Genomic DNA, 21,960 nt, shown 5'->3' on the forward strand with positions numbered 1-21,960 from the left:
AGCAATTAAAACTTGTTTTCAGACAATATATCTTAAATTCAGTTTATTTTTCTTACCCTGGCATTGCACCCCTGGCAAAACTTTAAATTTGTTTTCAATTTGAGATGTATGCTTAAAAGGATAGTTCACCCAATGAGAATGATAATTCTGTCATAATTGATTCACCATTATGTTGTCCAAACCCATATGATTTTTTTTTACCAATGAAACAGAAAAGGAGATGTTAGGCAAAATGCTAGATTCAGACACCATTCAATTTCATTGCATAATTTTTTTCATACAATAAAAGTGTGGTGACTAAAGCTGTCATTCTGCCTAATATTTGCTTTTGTGTTTCATGAAAGAAAGAAAAATCATACAAGTTTGGAATAACATGAGGGTCAGTAAATTTCGTTTTGGGTGAACTACCCCTTTAAGAGCCATTAAACTGAGCTTCAACTGCTTCTCATGGCGCAGGAAGTGAAGAGTTGTCTTAACATTTAGTATTTTCTGAATTTATGACTCCTTTTTTCATATTTTTCACTAAGATGTTTTTTGAGGAGTTTTTTTTTTTTTTGAGGGGGGCTTCTGTTGGAATGTATTTACTGCAGAGTTTAGTGGGTGTTAGAAGTGTGATAACAGAGGGGATGATGTGTTGAACCAGAAGTCAAGGGAAGCTTCATAAGTCTTTGAGAAGATTAAAACAGTAACTCCATTGTGCAGCATCTATACATGCTAGCATACCTGGACCTCTCTCAGATCCCATATAGAGTGCCAAAGCCATTCAGCTCAATGTCCTCATCCAAGCACCAAACCCACACTTGCATTCAGGAGAGGTGAACCAGCCCGTTTGTAACTTGAGAAATTTGCTGAGTGCAAAATCATATCCCTGTGATCAATGGCACATGGTTTTGGTATCAGTTTTCTGGGAAGGTCAGTTGTTGCTTTCAGTATTCTGACACATAAAAAACAGCCCTCTTGGATTATTTATCAACCACACCAGCAAGCTGATCAACTGGTTTCATCTGTAGAAATTAGTTCTGTATCGGTTTTTGACTGTGGATCCATTTGTGTCTGAAATACTGAAGTAAACGATCCATTCTGTATTATTGATGCACACGTTTAACCATCCCTGCTGAAACCATGGCAATGTTTTCTGCCCCACTGTTGAATCTATATCTTCATGGCAAAAAAAAAATATATTTAGAGTTAACATTGTGGATCTATTATGATGGATTTTAATTTTGTAATCCTTGATGGTTGCATGCAACAATAAACATAAAGTATGACTATTTCGGATTCACAAATGAATCTTTACACTGGTGAACCGCCAGCGGGTCCATGGGGAGGCACTATATGGCAGGCCATTTTATCACCTAAAATAATAAAGTTAGGCATATGTGGTATCGGTTGAAAGCTTAGAATCTGAACTTTTTAGAGAATCCCATCACTTTGGCATTTAGTTATGTAAAATAACAAAATCAGGTCTGAAAACATTTGTCACAAATTGGCCCCACCTAGAGGTTACATTGTAGAATTTTAAAACAAATATAAAGTCCTATACATAGCGCTTAAATAGACAAGTCATATGTCGAATGAAAGCTCTCATTCCCTATTCAGTTTTCATTATTTTCAGAAATCTCAAAAGGTGAAATTTTATTTTGGTAAGACATAAAATGCAAATGTCACTTTTCTGTGCTGACCACTGATATGTAAGCCCAAAGCCTCAAACTTTATATAAAAGCTTACCTTGGGTTGCTAGCTTTAAAATTAGTTGAATAAATTACTTGTTTACTTGTTTGTGAGCTTGCCTGGGTGAATAATCAAATTTTATGTAAAAAAAAAAAAAAAAAGATAAATTGAACAAAGCATGACATTTGATAGAAAAAGTATGAGAAACAAATCATCAGCGAAATAGGTTCTCTTACGAGAGGTTCTCTCGTATTGCGTAAGCTAGCTTACGCTACGGGAAAGATTCATCTTTTCTGAGATATTGAAGCCAAAAAATTATCCTTAATTTTGTATCCATTGTCAACGCAGTGCAGCAGCTGCATACCTTGAGCGGGCTAGCTAGCGAGCTCATAGGTTGCTCTGCGGCAACTGCTGCAGCCTATAGACGAACTTGAGTGAACTTGCGTCCAATGACAGGTGCCCGCGCCGTCACTGTATCAAAGCCCGCCAGAATGGGCGTGGCTAGAGTGCATATAAGCGTAAGTTCGTAGGCTGGAACCTGATTTTCATCTATTCAGCGAAGCTCTTCGCATCTCTGAACTGCAGAAGCCGCGTCGCCGTTCGAGGGGCATCTAGCAAGCGTGGACAGTGCTCGAAGAAGCCGGCCGTCTTCGCCACCTTCAGCCATCCTTGGAGCTACGCCATCCGGCGACGTATCCTTTTTAGAGCAAGCTAGTTCCTCAGCGAACTTCACAAAAAGATGCCTCGCACCACCTGCGCCTCATGCCGCGCCCCTCTCAGCGCCGGAGACCGCCACCTCATCTGCGCTCTCTGCCTGGGACTGGAACATGCAGTGCTCGCCCTCGCTGACGGCGGATGCGACCTCTGCGAGGAGCTTCCGATGTCGACCCTGCGGGCTCGACTCGAAGCACTCAAAACCGAAGCCGCCGCGCCGCCTTTCGTTTCGCCGCACAGAAAGAAGCGCCGCTCCCAAAGGCTGCCGGAAGCGGTGTTAGAAGCGACTACCTCGCCGGAGCCTCTCCCTCGAGCCTCACTTTCACCCTCCCCGCACCCCCGGGATGCGCAGTTGCCACCGAGCGGCCGCACTGTTGCCATCTCGGATGACGAGGTGGAGGATAAGGGCTGCTGTTCCATCATGGCTTCGGACAGCGAGGAGTGGTCAGGCTCCCAAGCCTCCTCCTCGGCCCAGGAATCCAGCAGGACCTGCGCCGGAGTCGAGGAAGAACTAACGCGCCTCCTCACACAGGCCGTCGACCGCCTCGGGCTCGAGTGGTCACCGCCCTCTGAGCAGGCTCCCAACAGACTCGACGGCTGCTTTCTTCAGAGCCGTCGCTGGGCGCCAGCGTCCGGCCGCTCCCTTCCTGCCGAACTCCACGCCAAGCTCTCTAAATCGTGGAACGCCTCTCTCGGCCAGGAACCGATCCCATGTCTCCACCTCTCTCGCTCGGTGGACGGCGCCACCGAGAGGGGCTACTCTTCCATCCCCGGTCGAGGATTCAGTAGCAGCACACCTTTGCCCGCCTCCGCGAGATGGCGGTCTAAGCCAGTGCTCCCGTCTAAGGTCTGCAGAACTACTTCCGCCTGTGTTGGCCGCGCCTATGCCGCCGCCGCCAAGCCGCATCTGCTCTGCATTCCATGGCCGTTTTACAGATCCTCCAAGCAGACCTTCTTCGAGAGTGGGATGAGAAAGGCAGGCACCCAGAGGCTGTTTCAGATCTAAGGAGCGCGACGGATCTCGCCCTTCGCGCCACCAAAGCTGCAGCTCAAGCCCTAGGGAAGTGCATGGCCGCGCTGACTGTGACCGAGAGACACCTATGGCTAACGCTAGCCGACATGGGAGAAGCTGAACGCTCCACGTTCCTCAACGCGCCGCTCCCTCCGTCCGGTCTCTTCGGTTCCGCGGTGAGCATTGTTGACCGTTTCTCGGAAGTCCAGAAAGCCACCCAAGCCATGAATCTCTTCCTGCCTCGTCGCGCTAGCTCCTCTGCAGGCCGCCCACGTGACCAGCCTCCTGCACGAGCCTCTTCACAGCGCCCAGCTCAGCAAAGCCAGACTTCTCAGCCCCCCCGCGGGCCTCGGCCTAAGATTGCGCTGAAACCTGAGCAACCGAAGTCCTCCTAGCTTTGTTAAGGAAACGACGGCTCAGTCTCGTCGCGGCCGGACCACCGTCAAAGCTTTGCCCCCGTCAGTCCCCTTCTCTCAGGCTACTGCAGTGGTGGATTCAGCAGCCAACAAGCCAGTGATACTGCCCGCTTGCCTGCACTCAAATGCCGTTTTCACGGCGACCCAAAAAAATCTTGTAAAAAGCAAACATGCCTTATGTGTAGAAAATGTGCCCACAATCCAGTGTTCACCCCTACACACAAGCATTACACTTCCCGTGTCCCTATCAGAGCCCACTCACATAAAGCAGGCACAGCCAGCTCGAGTGTTAGAGTCAATAAACGCGCCCACGAATCCGTCGCGCCCCCCTTCTCTGCCCGCTCTGTCACACGGCCAGCAAACACCTCTCTGTATGTAAGTCCCATGCCCGTGACTATGCTCACGCATCACTTCACAGATGTGACTCTTTCCCCATTCACCTCAATCGGAAGTCACTCACAGAACAGCCTGTCCCTGCTGTCTGCGAGCAGTCATGCATAAGCACAGTAAGCGGCTCACACATTCTGTTCAGCTCGCTGTGTGCGGCAATCAGGGCGACTTGGCCTTTCACCCTCTAGTGTTACGCTTCAAAGCGTGGAAAGCTATCCCGGGATATCCAAATGGGTGTTAAGCACAATAAAACAGGGCTATTTGCTACAGTTCGATCACCGCCTCCCCGCTTCAGAGCTGCTCGAAACTACTGTGAACACGGAAGCAGCCTGCATGCTTCGCTCAGAAATAGCAAACCTTCTGTGCAAAAGGGCCATAGAGAGAGTGCCACCTTCTCTGAGCGAAGTCGGGGTTTTACAGCCGTTATTTTCTTGTCCCCAAGAAAGACGGCGGCCTCAGACCAATATTAGATCTCAGGGTTTTGAACAAGGTGCTCGCAAAAAGACCATTCAAAATGCTTACAATCAGGAAACTCCTCGCGCATGTGCACCAGGGGACTGGTTTATTTCTCTCGATCTGAAAGATGCCTACTTTCAGATTCAGATAAATCCCCGTCACAGGCCATTCTTGAGATTCGCCTCGACGGCCAGGTTTATCAATACACCGTCCTTCCGTTCGGCCTGTCTTTAGCACCCCGTACTTTCACGAAGTGCATGGATGCGGCGCTCGCACCCCTGCGGAGTCAGGGCTTGCGAATTCTGAACTATTTGGACGATTGGCTGATTTTAGCACAGTCACATACGGAGCTTCTGTCTCACAGGACAGCTCTCCTCAGTCATCTGAACAGTTTGGGTCTTGCAGTCAATTGGACCAAGAGCTCACTACAGCCCAGTCAGGCAATTTCCTTCCTTGGAATAGAACTAGACTCTGTGGCGATGACGGCTCGCTTATGTTCAGCGACTAGCCGCGTCCTTTCAGATGAACAGCCTCACGCCTCTGAAAAAATTTCAGAGAATGCTAGGTTACATGGCCTCAGCCGCAGCAGTACTTCAGCTGGGTTTACTGTGCATGCGCCCGCTTCAGCATTGGCTAAACACCCGCGCGTCTCGCCGGGCTTGGGCCACGGGCCGCCAGCCGATCAGAGTGACTCAGACCTGTATCTCAGCTCTGCAGCCCTGGGCAGTGGCCGAATGGTATCAGCGGGGAGTGACGATGGGAGCTGTATCTCGCCGAAAGTCATCACGACAGACGCATCCAACACGGGTTGGGGCGCGGTCTGCGAGGGCTCTCCGGTTTTTGGCCTATGGTCAGTTCAGGAAAAGCTCCTTCACATAAATTGTCTGGAAATGATAGCGGTCGAGTACGCGCTCATGCGCTTCCTCCCGGTCATTCAGGGTCACCACGTCCTGGTCCGTTCGGACAACAGATCTGTGGTATCCTATCTAAACCGTCAGGGCGGTGTCAGATCCAGGAACCTCTTCCATCTGACAAAACGCATACTGAGTTGGTCCCAGTGCCACCTGCGCTCACTGAGGGCGATGCACGTGCCAGGCCACCTGAACGACGGCCCAGACAGACTGTCCAGAGACAATATTTCCCCAGAGGAATGGTCCTTGCACGCTCAAACAGTCCAGAAGTTATGGAGCATATTCGGCAGAGCAGAGATAGACCTCTTTGCGTCAGAAGAGAACTCTCACTGCCCAGTATTTTTCTCGAAGCGAGGATGCGCTGGCCCAGGACTGGCCCAACCGCCCGCTTTACGCCTTCCCTCCCGTCTCGCTATTGCCACAGGTAATGCAGAGGATCAGGTAAACGCGTCACTCGGTGCTCCTCATAGCCCCGCGCTGGGAGAATCAGACATGGTTCCCGGAGCTTACGCAGCTGTCACTGACAGCCCCGTGGCCCATTCCAGTGAGAGCAGATCTCCTCTCTCAAGCTCGCGGCACGATCTGGCATCCCCACCCAGAGCACTGGGCGCTGCACACGTGGGTGATCAACGACTACCCGTCGCTTTGCCAGAAGGAGTAATAAACACTATCATACACGCTAGAGCCCCTTCCACGAGAAGACTCTATGCGTCCAAATGGTCTGTGTTTTCAAAATGGTGCACCGACAGAGACCTGGACACACGGACATGTGGGGTGTCGTCGCTGCTCGTGTTTTTACAAGAGCTGCTGGATAAGGGCAGATCCCCATCCACGCTCAAAGTGTACGTGGCGGCTGTCGCGGCGTTCGCTGAACCCCTGCACGGCCAGTCACTGGGAAAAAACGAGCTGGTCATCCGCTTCCTCAGGGGAGCTAGAAGGATGAACCCTCCGCGCCCCCCATCGGTTCCTATCTGGGATCTTTCCATAGTTCTCGAAGCTATGAAAGCCCCTCCTTTCGAACCGTTTCAATCCGTGGATTTGAAATACCTTTCACTCAAAACCATTTTCTAACTGCTCTGTCATCAGTTAAACGTGTGGGAGACCTTCACGCACTGTCTGTCAGCGCTGCGTGTCTTGAGTTTGGACCAAGTGACTCCAAGGTCATTTTAAAGCCTAGACACGGCTATGTCCCCAAGGTGATCGGTACTCCTTTCAGAGCACAACTCATTTCCCTATCGCCGCTGCCAGCATCCGATAGCGAACGCGACGCCAATCTCCTTTGCCCAGTCAGAGCACTGAGATTGTCACTCCGCCTCTTTCAGACGCTCTGAGCAGCTTTTCGTTTCGTTCGGAGGGCGCACCAAAGGTTTCGCCGCCTCGAAACAGACACTGTCTAGATGGATAGTGGACGCTATTGCTGCCGCGTACACGTCAAAAGACCTGCCATGCCCGTTAGGCATTAGGGCTCACTCCACTAGAGGCATGGCCTCCTCGTGGGCATGGTCCAGCGGGATTTCCATTCACGACATATGTGTGGCAGCGGGCTGGGCTTCCCCCTCCACCTTTGTCAGATTTTACAATCTGGAAGTGCCCGCCCTGCAGGCAAAACTACTAGCGGTTTAATACGCTACAGCTCCCCTGGTGAGCTGCACTGACGGGACACATCCCACACAGACCGGCACCGCCACTCTGTCTTTCCCTTCCCACTATGTGCTTATGTATTACACACACACTGGCCCGCACTCTTGCCGGCCAAATATTATTCCCCCACTCACAAGGGCTCCCCCGGGTCCCCCCCACCCCCGGGGCTCATGCAGTGGATGCTTGCCGTGCACGGCGTTGACAATGGGTTCCTGTAGCGTAAGCTAGCTTACGCAATACGAGAGAACCTCTCGTAAGAGAACGAATCGGTTACCTAACGTAACCTCGGTTCTCTCTAGAAGAGGGAACGAGTATTGCGTAGCCGGCCGTGCTCGCGCCACGAGCGATTTTCGCTTCATTCAATGAAAACCAGGGTTCCAGCCTACGAACTTACGCTTATATGCACTCTAGCCACGCCCATTCTGGCGGGCTTTGATACAGTGATGGCGCGGGCGCCTGTCATTGGACGCAAGTTCACTCAAGTTCGTATATAGGCTGCAGCAGTTGCCGCAGAGCAACCTATGAGCTCGCTAGCTAGCCCGCTCAAGGTATGCAGCTGCTGCACTGCGTTGACAATGGATACAAAATTAAGGATAATTTTTTTGGCTTCAATATCTCAGAAAAGATGAATCTTTCCCGTAGCGTAAGCTAGCTTACGCAATACTCGTTCCTTCTTCTAGAGAGAACCGAGGTTACGTTAGGTATCCGATTCGTTCTCATCTATTGAAGATTAAATGTTACACATTATTGTAAAGCTGGGATTCTCTGTTTTCTAATGACATCTAGATTGGGATTTGGGCTAGACAACTCAGAAATCAAGATGTCAAGAGCACCACCTACATTTCAGATCAGTATAATGTGATGGAAGGTGACAAAGGAAAAATAATATTTTCTAGTATTTGCTGCTATCCAGTGGAATAAAATAAGAATTTTGCTCGAAAAGGTCATTTGCAAGACTTTAAGCAGAGCTTTGTTTGGGAGAAAAATTATAAAGTGGGTAATGTGTTGTAACTATAATCAATGCAACGTTTAACATTTTTGTTTCAAAATGGCAGAAATACTTAAAATAGAGTGATATTTATGTACCACAATTTGCATGAGGATATCAACTAGGGTCATGATATCAAATTGAAATGCAGACATTTCTACTAATTACAACAAAAAATCGAGTTTACATTTATGCATCTGGCAGACGCTTTTATCCAAAGAGACTTACAGTGCACTTATTACAGGGGCAATCCCCCCGGAGCAACCTGGAGTTAAGTGCCTTACTCAAGGACACAATGATGGTGTCTGTGGGGATTGAACCTGCGACCGTCTGATTACCAGTTATCACACACAGAGAAAGAATTCTCTCAACATTTACTCCCCTTCATGCCATCCTACATGTTTATGACTTTTGTTGTTCTGCTGAACACAAACAATGATTTTTAGAAGAATATTTCAGCTCTGTTGGTCAATTCAGTGCAAGTGAATAGTGGCCAGAACTTTGAAGCTCATAAAGTGGTTAATTCAGTGGTTAAATCCAATTCTTCAGAAGTGATATGAGAGGTGTGGGTAATAAACAGATCAATGTTTAAGTCCTTTTTTAACTATACATTTTCCTCCCTGCCCATTAGGTAGAGATTTGCACAAATAATGTGAATAGCCAAAAACAAAAGACGAAGAACACTTTAAAGGGCACTTAGGAGGGCTGGTAGAATTGGAAATATATAATAGAAAAGGACTTAAATATTGATCTGTTTCTCACCCACACCTCTCATATAGCTTCTGAAGACATTGATTTAACCACTGGAGTCATATGGATTTTTTTATGCTGCCTTTATGCGATTTTTGAAACTTCAAAGTTCTGGCCATCATTCACTTGCATTGAATGGACCAACGGAGCTGAAATATTTTTCTATCTTCATTTATGTTCTGCAGAATAAAGTAATGCCATACACATGTGGGATGACATGAGTGTGAGTAAATTATGAAATTTTTTGGGGGGTGTTTTGAATGTTGATGCAAATGAATCTGGAGGGTGCCATTACATAATAATTTCTTTAAACATACTTCCTTCCCAAAAATTACGGTTTTACTGTGAAGGAGTTTTGGAACAGCTACTGGAACAAACAAATGGCACCTCTCACCATCTGTGAGGAGCTGTCAGAAGTGTTTTAAAAGGAATCATTTGAACCTTGCCAATACCTCTGAAGCTCCTTAAACTATTTAGATATTTTATTGCCAAATTAATTTGGAGATTTAACTAGGTTAAATCCAGAAGTGTGTTCAAACTCGGCAAACAACTTTACTTGGCATCAAACTTTGATACTGCACCTAAACGGTCAATCATATCAACAAACATTTCAGTGTTTCAACAAATAAACCACAGCTGCATGAATATAAAAAGTTAGTTTAACGTCAACATCTTTCAGGTCTTCTGTTGTAAGTGGGTTTGCATGTGAGTCATGCTACCAGCAACATACGAAATATTTACAATGAATGTAATGCTAACAATAAGAGCATATTCGGCTAACAAAGGCAAAGGAACACACCTGAGCATATCTTTGGATTTATTTTACTCCATATAAGCTTTGATTATATTATTTGTAAAAAATTGGCTTCTGGTTACACAGCCTTTTTTCCTGTTTATTTTGTCCAAAAAATGAAAGAGCACTCTGTCAGACAGCCTTCCAATGAGTTCAACAAACAAAGGGCCTTCTCATTAAAAACAGATGACAGTTATTCTGCCCTGCACCACAGCTTCGAAAAAGAGACATCTTAGATGCCAGTTCAATTTCATTTAAACCAACTTCAGAACTTGTTTGCATTTTTGTCTGATTCTGTGTTGTGGTTTGAGTTGGAAGAATGTCAACCGATTTGACCAAAATGAAACATTTGAGTTTATGTGGTCATTAGAACTTAATATTTTGAAGTTTATCATTCCTATTTTCAGTTTGGTAAATCATTTGAGTTCCAAACTATATTGATGTATTCATATGGACAGTAAGGAGGCCAGAAAGATGTATTTTGCATCTGTGAATTGTTTGAGATTTAATTGGCAACTTTCGTGAGCCACGAAACTGCAGGAAATGTTCACTAAGGGCATTTTCAGACATGTAGCTTGATTTGTTCCAAAACAGGGGTTAAAATATTTACAATGTTGCATTTTCTTTATTGTTCGGTTCGCTGTAATAAGGCAACATTTAAAAACAGACCAAAACTTTGTTAGTAAAATTCACATGTGAGCAAAGTGTCCCTTCATTAATCAGAATGTTTGTGCGCTATTCCTTGAATTTGATCATACATCGATATACAGGTTAAAATGATATACGTGTAACTATGTGTCAAATAACTTATACAAATATTCGAGTATTGTTTATGTCACGGTTATGCTAAATGTGATCCAGTCAGAGGTTGCGCTCCAAATAAAAAACATTTGACACACAGACAGTTGTAAAATTTCTGTTGTGGTTATTTTTATCCATTATTATTTGCTTTTGTATTATGCATTGAAAAGTTCTCAAGGTGACAGAGCTCTCTCTCCTAGTCACGAGCCCACACACACACACACACACACACACACACACACACATAGAAAGAATGTCCAACTATGGCTCATGTCCAATTAAATTTTGTGACTCTTTTTACTTGGATATGAGTGGTGCCTTGTTGTATCAACACAAAGATGCACACAAAAACACTTTCCCCACCTAGAGGTTAACCATTCATAACCATTCACTCATAAAAAAATGATATATATTCTTGTTGCACTCTAATCTGTCGTGGATACTACTATTCTGATGTAAATGAAACATTGTAATGCAGCACTTTTCATACCACTGTCTCCTTTAGATGAATCGCTTATGATGTATTATTCCTCTTATGTAAGTTGCTTTGGATAAAATCGTCTGCCAAATGAATAAATGTAATCTGAAAATAGTACTAACAAAAGAACTTCTTGCTGGCCCAAAGATTTATCTTTTTCCAACAGTTATTTAAATGTCAACACAGGCATTATTTTCTTAAATAATGAAATATATTAAGAAATGTGTTTAGAAATGTATTAAGAAATTCTACTTGTTTAGATTTGCAAAGACTAAATTTAAAAACCGTAGCAGTGGCGACTGCTTTAAGACTATACAAGAAGCACAAAGGCTTTCTTAAAATGTAAGGAGGAAAGCGGAAATGGTGAGTTTAATCATCTATATTACATATCGCTCTTTGTACATTTCAATATTTTAATGAATAAAAGCATAAAATATCACACATTCAAAACGTGATGTTCACTCAAAGAGTGCTATTAAATCTGTGCATCAATGGGAGTCTGTAGCAAATGCCTGTAATATTAGATTTCAGTGGAGTAAAGAGCGATATTGATTGGACGAGATTGATTGATCATTTTGTGTCCCGTCTGGTCGCTGTGCTTCTCTGGTAGTGTATTGGAGCATTTGAACTGTTTGCATTAGAAACAGATCTGATTGTTTATTGGACATTGGGCTTTCAATAACTATACCACCTGGAAGCACGGCTTTTTCTACATGATGATTGGTTGACTCCTCAAATTTTTTGCAATACTTTGAAATAAACAGCTAATAATTTAAAATGGGGATGTATGAGACTAGCAGCTTATGAAATGTAAAAGCACCATTGTTGGGCTTGTTTAGCGGCTCGGAGGTACATTGCACTTATTTGCAATCTGAGGTTTCTGCTTTTATAATTGGATATTTTGTCTCATTTGTTGAAAAAAAAAATAGACCTTTGAGCTTATTTTATTATTTTCTTTAAGAAATGTAATTGTTTGAGCAGTTTGAGCACACAAAAAAAGAAAAATGTCTGTGCTGTCTCACTTTTCAAAAGTATCAGCTGCCACTGACCTGTAGCTACATGACCAGTGAATAACATTGTGTTCTGAAGTGATCATTACGACCAGGGCTGGACTGGTAATCTGGCATACCTGGCTCCAAAACTGCAGGATCAATGCACCAAAGTACCATGTTACAGTAAGCTGAAAGTTGTGTCTGTTTGCTGTGAATGCATTGCAGCAGTTACAGAATGCAAGCAATTGGAAATGCATCAAATTGTAATAAGCATTATAGTACGCATCATCAATACCAGTTCACTTGTGAAAATTAGGCCAAATTGCTTTCATTCCAGTTGTCCCCAAGCTTGACCATCCAAAAAGTACTAAAATGCACTCTAAAATTTGTCATCTGACCAGACTGCCCCCATCTGCTTTATGCTGGGGATTATTTAAGCAAGGTTATCACTGACTTATCACAGTCAGACTCATTTACAAACTTCCTAACAGTGACGCGTCCAGGAGGTTGTATGTCCATGGCTTTTTTGTTGCACTCAAATATGGATGTTTGTGACCAGCGAGAGAGATGAAGAGAGCTCAGAACGGATTACACCAATGCCCGTAGTTTACCCAGCTGCTTTGTATGTCTAAATCAAACTCACCATCTGCTTTTACTTCGTGTCATACTCTTAGAAATAAGTGTGAAGGGTTGAGAGAATGGAACAGAGTGGGCTGACTGAAAACAACACTGCTGTTTTCTTCTGGATCATTATAGCAGGATATTAGACTGGGATTTGGATAAAGATACTAGAGTTAGCTTAATTTGTGACTGGAAAAATCTGCCTGGGTGATGTCTGCCATTGCACAGCAGGAATTTATTTGGATTAAGACTCTGGACATGGTTGATAGAAATAAATTGTTGCTGACTTCCCTGTTTTTCCTTTCCAAGTCATTTCTAGTGACAGTCACCTGCTGTGGTGTGGTACTCCCTCCTTAGCTGTGACCTTAATCTTGACTGGCCTTGAGTAATCAACCCTGTGTTCACTAGCAGTCCAGGAAAAGATGAATGGCCTAATATTCCATAATCGATTTCAACTCCTCTCCAAACTAATTACTCAGTTACCCACTGAAAATAAACATACACAGCACTGAACTTAAAGACCCCAAGAAATCACTTGATGAGTTTCTGTGTTGAGGTATCTACTATTGAAACTGACTGATCTCACAGTGATTTCAGAGGTTGATTTCTCTTGAGCTAAACTCGGTCTGTGCTTACCGAAATTCCTGGTAAACATAGACGGGAGATGCTGCTTATCAGTAACGGCATAATGGGGCTGACATCGGGGTACTGGAACATTCGGAAGCAACATTCCGACTTTACGTGTGATCCCGTTGAATGAAAAAGGAAGTTTGGGCAGGGTTACCTGGCATTGATGCTGCCAAAAGAAACAACTGCAATTAATGGTGAATGTGGCAACTAGCAAAACATCTATGGTGACAGCACCTTGCAAATGTGAGTTGAATGCTTTACCATCCCCCCCACAGAGTGTGAATATGTCCATTATTTGAGACATAAGTGTTGAACTGGTTTGGCTAATGCTGATTCTAGCGGCAACACATTGTGTGTTTGAAATGTCACTTCCGTCAGCTGAACAACAGTGTCTACTTCCGTGTAGTAAAAAAATGTTAGTCTCACATTTGGACAGTACTATACTTTGAAAATTTGTACACTACATGGCCAACTGGATAGTGTATAGTTTAAGCACATAGTGGGTCATTTGGAACACAGCTGGCTTTAAGTTAAAAAAAGAGAAAAACAAGTGAATAAACCTGAAAGTTTAATAAGAATACACTTATTTTCATGATACTTTTCTGAAAATTAGACAAAATGTCTTCTGCAGTGTTGCTTTTCTTGCAAGTCATTTTGGTTTAAGCATTTGTATATATTTTTATTGGGAATGCAAGTCATATTTGACACATTTGTTAAGAATAAGATTATTTGCACTGCATGAACAATAAGCCTCAAAACTCATAATTTTGTAACTCCTTTTAACTTTTTTGTGTCCCACAATATATCCCAATAAACTTTCCATTTCGCCTGTTTGGTCAGGTTTGTCCGGCCTCAGGACCCAGCTGTTTGGTGCGGCTCCACACGTTAATTACGAGAATTGACATTCAGCACGGCGCTAAAAATAACCGTAATAACGCACTGGTGATGATGATGAGGAACTGTTGATGCCCTGCTTGACATGTGGCAAAGAAACGACCTACTGTTTGTGCTGGCTGTGTAGCGAAATTCACCATGGCACTGCAGTGACCCTGTCCCACAGGTGTGGATGGTGTGTTTATTTTGAAAGCACTTAGCGCTCAGTTGCCCCTCACCTCCATGTCTCACTACACCTCAGTGGAATGTTTGGCATTCTGCATGGTGTCGTGTTTTGTATTATTCCTTTTTTTTTGTCAAGAGGGTCATATTTGATTGCAGTCCCTGCCTCTAAAATCTCAAGTAAACACCTGAAATACAAAGAGTTGAGAGAGTGTCAAAACAAGATGCATTTTGTTGTGCAATTAGATCCCAAATCCAGGCACGTCTGGAATGGCCGCCGTTAAGCAGTGCACAGTGTACACAATGGAACGCAAATAGCATGCAATATGCGGATGGCTGCTCATGATGGAGATAATGTTCATAATCTGGCACTGGCACATTGATGGGATGCAACCTGTATTCTACATTCACTGGGTGGGTCCCATAGCCTTACAGGTGCAAACAGCACTAACTTGGCCATCTCTCAGCGTAGCAGCGAGCAGAGTGAAACAGTGGTGAACTGGGGTCACATTATCTATTATGGGACAGTGTTATGGCAAATTATGGACATTGCATGCTGTTTTTTTTTTCTTCATCTTTGGCTGTTTTTGGAAAAAATACTGTGAGGTTCAGAGGCCACTGGTGATAATCTCTCTATTTTGCATTCTATTCTAATTAAATTCAAAACTTTGTGCAAAACCTGATGATCCATGTCATGGTCAGCATGATAGGAGCATGTTCATAAAAGCATCTTGTTATGTTACTGGATGCTTGGCATTGTTGATTTTTAGTGCAAATCGTAAAATTATATACTGTGTATATATATATATATATATATATATATACACAGTATAGATCCTATATATATATTTATTTATTTGTATTTATTTTTTTCGATTTAAAAACAAATAAAACATTAAATGTGGTCTCAGACTTTTGAACCCTGCTGTATATTGGGATATAGGAACAGTGAAAAAAGTATTTTTACCCCAGAAAAAATTTAAAATTAAAAATGATATGGCTTGAAATAAAAAGGATTTGGGATGGGTAAAAAGGCAGATTTTCCAATTAATCTTGAATTCAATTGAACAATCACTAAATCGATTCTCTAAGAAAATTTCCGCCTTGAGATCCTTTTGTTGCATGATGAAGTTTGGTTTGACTAATTTGTGTAATGTCCAGGGATGGAAAGATTACTGGAAAATAATACTCAAGTAAAAGTACTGTTACTTCTTAAAAATTTTAGTTTGAGTAGATTAAAAGTACCTGTCCTAAAATCTACTCAATTAAGAGTAAAAGAGTAGCTCATTTAAAAGTACTCATGAGTAGTGAGTATTGAGTACTGCAAAAGCATTATTGAGTTGCGAAAGCTATGCTCCTTTATAATAATAATTATATGCTGCAATTTAAAAATGTAGCACTCTTACCACAATTTACATTCCCTTTTATGGCTGTTTGCCATAAAGAATAAACAATATAGGTGTTTGTGACTGACAACTTTTAAAATACATCACTTATCTATGACACTGTAAACACTACATGAATCTGATGGAAATATACAAATAAAAGTGTGACATGATAACAGAAATTAAAAGATGATAAAGTTATTTTCAATACAATGATCCCCATTTTATATCGTAATGTATGAAACAATTATATTAAAATCAGTTTATGTGTAATGTCTAAATTTCCCTTAATGTAAACTTTCTTAAAACATGATTTATTTACTTGCCAAGCAAAATGGGATAAGATATTAAGTCTTGTTTTAAGATAAATCTGACTACATTTAGTGAACTTTAGACTCAAAACAAGAAAACAAATTCTGCCAATGGGATAAGCAAAGTTTATTTTACTTACCCCATTGGCAGAATATTTTTTTCTTTTTTCTGATTTTGCGCTTTGGGAATGTCTTTTAAGAGTGACCAGTTGTGAATATGTGTGCAACACGTCAATGAAATTGACAAGAAAGTATAGCCTCTGCTGGTGAATTCATCAGGATGCGCCAGTACCAGGGGCTATAAATAGATGCGCCACAGGTGCATCGTCAGGTATTTTTGTCTGAAGAGCAGTCCTGGGGCATCCTCAGTGCGGCAATGAAGCACAGCATCTCTTTCTGCTTTTTCAGGGAAAAGGGGTTACGGTTAAGTAACCCGAGATGTTCCCTATCAAAAGCTACACTTTGATGCTGCGCTGATTTAGAGGTTTGGGAACGAGAATACTGAACAAAAATTCCGCACTGCGGAAGTCTGGACCCCTTACGGTTGTGTAGATGTGCACACAAGAGCATGAAAGGTCTCAGACATGAGCTTGTGATGTTGACTCAGGACATAAGATCCCAGAGTGGCATAAGCATCCAAACTATAGAATCTTATGAATGACCAGCCTGCTGCATTACAAAAATGCTGCAGAGGGACACCTCTAGCCAAGGCTTTGGAGGAGGCAACCCTTCTGGTAGAGTGAGCCCTGATCCCTACTGGTGAAGCTTGACCTCATGCCTCGTAGGCCAGGGCAATAGCATCCCTCACCCAATGCGACATTGTCTGCTTGCTGGCCGCCGCCCCCATGTTACAGCTCACATGACAAATTAATATTTGCCCTGACTTATGCCACTGGCTAGTGCACTGGACACAGTCCGTGAAGTCTTTCCTGATCCGGTGTTGTAAACGGCAGGGAACCTAAGGCATCCAGAGTGACCGGCTGTTTGGCCGAGAAAGGAACTTTAGGCAGGTAGTCAGGATGAGGGTGCAACAGTGGGGATTTCTTTAAGACTGCAAGGGAAGCTCAGCTTCCCCTATAATGTCAAAACAATAATGGTCAAATATGTACTATTGTGTAAACAATTTATTGACTAAAAATGCGTTAGAACACGTTCATCTCGAAGACGAGTTCGTTCAGAATCAGCTACATTGCATATAGCAGGTCGGCTGACTCGATTTACTTCTCATACATTCCCGTAGCGTCAGTGCATTTCCCTGTTGAAGCCGAGAGTCCATTGACTTCAATGGGGCTGCTCTGAACAGTTTTTTCAGTGCTCGAAAATAGACGGTCATTGGATAAATGCTGCGATTATGTCCCGCCCATGGACGCTCAGCGTCTCTGGGGGTGAATGAGGAGTGGGCTGGCCCGGACTCTGGGCTTCCGCGTGATGATTGGAGGATCTGTCGAAAGACTGCATCTCCTTTTGATTGACAGCGAATCTGTACTATAAGAAGTCACTGAAGCTATATCGCGCTCAGTCCCATCGCGGATTTCTCAAGTGTAGTCGAAAGACAAACTGCTGCAACCTATTTCTTTATATTTGTTTGGCAAAATTGCTAGTCAATTTGCATAATACATTTCACACAATTATACACCACATTCCTTGTTTCAGTTTTACCAAGTTTAATATATTTTGTTTTAGAGCTGCTCGTTCGTTCGTTCATTCATTCATACAGTAGGCTAGGCTAGCGTCGTACGGGTGAAACTGCGCACGATGGCAGACGGTGCTAATATTGTCGACCTGATTTTGGCGAAGCCATTTGAAAGTCTTCCTTACGAGGAAAAAATTAAAATTAAACAGCAGGGCAGATCAACACCTAAGATTGATTTAGTGCAAAAAATAGGGTAAATAAGTTTATAATGTAGGCCGAAAATGAGCTTCCCCTCTTTGAAAGACCAGCAGCCGCCACTGGGGTGCAATATTGCTTTAGCCATTCCTGGGGCAAAATCTAAGCAGGATGGCAAGACAGACAGAGCCTGCAAATCCCCAATTCTTTTTAGAGAAGTAATCGCCATAAGAAAAAACATCTTGAGAGTCAGAGGTTTATCAGACGCTAACTCTAGAGGTTCAAAGGGGGTCTCAACCAGACCCTCAAGGACTATTGCTAAGTCCCATGAAGGGATCCTTGTCTTAGCAGGAGGTCTTAATCGCGTGGCCGTCAGAGCTTTCTCTTCCTGGAGATAACGGTCCTGAGGTCTTGCTTTGGGAGCCACTAAGGGTGACAAGCCGGTCCCCAATCTCTACGAGGGGGAGCGTGATTCGCCACGCTCTGTTTTTGAGCCTCCCTTCTAGAAGGACCGGGGTGGGGCTGGGTGGCCGGCAGCCCCTCCCCCTGAGTGCGAGGAAGGAATTGCCCGAAGGCTTCCTCATGACTCTTTTCCTCCTGGAACCTGGCGATGACCGTGTTCATAGAGTCACCGAACAAGCCAGAAGGTGAAATCGGGGCATCAGATTACTCTTGGCTGTGCAGTGCATCTATGCAAATATTATTTTTATGCAAAATAAAATAAAGAAATAAATAAGATATTATGATAATATTTGGTGAGTCAAGACTCGACTCTGACCCTTGATAAAAGACTCGAGACTTGACTCAGACTCGTCCATCAGAGACTACAGACTTGACTTGGACTCCAGCCTAAAGACTTCAGACTTGACTCAGAATTCAGATGAAAGACTTCTCTCTGCTAGTTTGTAAGTTCATATGAAATAAGAGGACACAGCATTTGTTTAGTTCATGGATTTGACTCTCCTAAATGTTCTGTAAGACTATGATGCTTTGCTTTCATCACGCAGTCTAATGAGAATGCAAGAGCAGTCTAAACCTATCGGCCTCTGAAGTCAGAGAGCACATATCGATACAGGCGACTAGGACGCAATCTTTTATGTGTCCTAATGGTGCACATAAATCCAAAAGATAGGATGAGTTAAGAAATATATATTAAAAAGAAATGATACCATACAAATCAAATACATTTAAATATTTAAACAAAGCAGGGGAAAAAGAGAGACTTGTGTGCACATCTGCAATCTGTTTATATTTTCAGTGATAATAAGTGAAATAAAAGTTTCAGTACCTGAGTTTTTAGTGTTGAATAAAAGAGCAATCCATCATGAGGTTTGTGTCGATTGCATGTAAGTTTGCTTGGAGCTTGGGTTTCCCGAAACACTAAGTAGAACGTTAGTAGCACTTAATCTCTAAGGCGCATTTCCCAAAAGCATCGTTATCTAAGTACTTCTAAAAAGTACTATGTAAAACTGTTCGTAAATTAACAAGACCTTTGAACTATTCTTAAGTCCATTAAGTGCAACTTAAACTTATCTTTCTGGCATCTTTCACAGAATATCAAATACAATGGGACATTTCATAAATTGTAGTAATTTATTTTGATAATTGGAAAGCCATTGTAAACTATTTCAGAGGAAGAAAAAGTTTTGAAAAAAACACTATGAAATCAATAGGCAGTCTCTGCAGTCTGCACATACGACGTCCCGGGTTGGTCAAGTGTCTCTGTCATCCGCTGCCTTTTCTCTCTATTTTTTCTCTCCATAGAGCAAATTTTCAGCTGGGGCCTTTTAACCCTCATTATATGCATCAGGGAATACGTTCTTTCCTTTCCTATTCTTTCAGGGGGAAAAGAACCCACGGAGGCCACATCCTGCCCGAAGGGGAGGTTAACAGGTTACTGGCAGTGGTGGCTCAGTGGTTGAGGTTCAGGGTTACTGACCAGAAGGTCGGGGGTTCAAGCCCCAGCACCACCAAGATGCCACTGTTGGGCCCTTGAGCAAGGCCCTTAACTCCAGGTTGCTCCGGGGGGATTGTCCCTGTTATAACTGCACTGTAAGTCGCTTTGGATAAAAGCCTCTGCCAAATGCATAAATGTAAATGTAAATACGTCACGTGGGCACACAGTGGCATATGGAAGAGGCAAGGCGGTAGGTCCTACCTCGAGGCGGAGGAGCTCTACAAACACAGCGATTGAGGCAGAGAGGGCTCTGCCCAAGGGAGACGCGGGTCTACCAATAGGGAGACCGTACCAGAGAAGATACATCACAGGGGGTTACTGGGGTAACCAGCAACTGTGGAGCACCTACCCCAGTACAGGGCATGCTAGCACACGTACTGGGTCCGACTATGATTTCCTCCACCAAATTTGCAAGCCAGAGGGCTAGGGAGGAAGGACATCCAGAGTTCAAGGGTTCATGAACTCGCATGGGGGGAAGGAGTGCACATCTTCGCCTCATGGAGGGGAAAGGCACTATACACAAGCGATACACACAGCCAGTTGCCTGTATTCCCAAACTTACCTGTTCGTACCGGACAAAACACAGGACGAATAAAATCTTATAAAATTATAAAATCTTGTGAAGGTATTGGTGTTGCCCAGCCCGCTACCCTGCCGATATCTGCTAGAGAGGTGCCACTGTCCAGTGACCACAAGGATGCCACACCAAAGGGGCAGGCATGGCCTGGGTAAGGTAAGGAAAGCACTGTCCCGACTGCGCATCACTGGGGGTCTTCACCTCAGGAAGAACTCCAACTCATGAACACATGCCACTTCAGGGCATAGAGCTGCCTCGTGGAGGGCGCTCTGGCCTGAGTGATGTTTACCACTGCGAGCAGTAGAGCACTTAGGTCTTCCGCATCCTATCCAGGGTGTGATGGCAACGCGATGTGTGCAACAGTGCCATGCACACCTTGGGACTCGAGTCTAAAGCCAGTGCTGAAGAGGTCTCATATGCATCAACTCGAGTGGCGTGACCACCGACAAGGATGCCATATGCCCCAGGAGCCTCTGAAAGTATTTCAGTGGAACCGCTGTCCTACGCCTGAATGAGGCAGTTCAGCACCGACTGCGAGCTCTCGCTTGTGAGGCATGCTATCATTGAGACCGAGTCTAACTCCAAGCCGAGAAAAGAGATGCTCTGAACTGGGAAGAGCTTGCTCTTTTCCCAGTTGACCCAAAGCCCTAGACGGCTGAGATGCATGAGCACCAGGTCCCTGTGTGAACACAGCAACTCTCGCGAGTGAGAAGTGTCTTTTCCACCAACCCACCATCCAATCCAAAGTGGAGGACCTTTTACTGATACGCCTAGCCATTAAAAGCAAACTGTAGGAAGGGTCTGTGTCGAGGTAGAACTAAGACTTGAAAATTTGCATCCATCAGGTCTACCGCCACGAACCAATCTTGATGCCGGATACACGCCAAAATGCGCTGCTGCATCAGCATCTTGAACGGGAGTCAGTGCAAGGCCTGGTACAGAACTCGCAAGTCCAAGATTGGCCGCAACCCACCACCTTTCTTTGGCATGATGAAGGGCTGCAGAACCCTTTCTTCATCTTGGCTGGAGGGACAGGCTCTATCTCACCCTTCTGCAGAAGAACCACATTTTCCGAACACAGGACGGCAGTGTTCTCGCCCTTCACCGACATGAAGTGGATGCCTAGGAACTGGGGCAGACACCTGGTGAACTGAATCATATAGCCGAGTTGGATGGTCATGGCCAACCAACACGAAAGGTTGGAAAGCGCTAGCCACGTGTCCAAGCTCCTGAGGAGGGGCACTGAAGGGACAATTGCATCTGACGTACCTGGGGGTGTGGCCTCGCAGCGTTGAGAGCAAGAAATGCCACGCCCGAGGTGGCTGCGCTGAGGGGAACCTCGAAGCACTTACCTTGCTCCGCGTACCCGGCGTATGATGGGTCAGCGACTGAGGAGGAGGACCTTTTGGGCCATCCTCAAGACTCGTCACAACCGGCTGGCCGGTGGTGTGGTTTATGTGTTGCAGCCAGACGGCGTAAAGGCAGGGGGACAGCGTTCGCAGGCCCTGGTTGTGTGTGCACAGTGTCCGGTCGCCGTGGTAACGGCGGAGGTGGACACTGGCTGTTTGACCCAAGAAGAGAG

The sequence above is a fragment of the Xyrauchen texanus genome, chromosome 17 (genome assembly GCF_025860055.1).
Source record: "Xyrauchen texanus isolate HMW12.3.18 chromosome 17, RBS_HiC_50CHRs, whole genome shotgun sequence".
NCBI lineage: Eukaryota > Metazoa > Chordata > Actinopteri > Cypriniformes > Catostomidae > Xyrauchen > Xyrauchen texanus.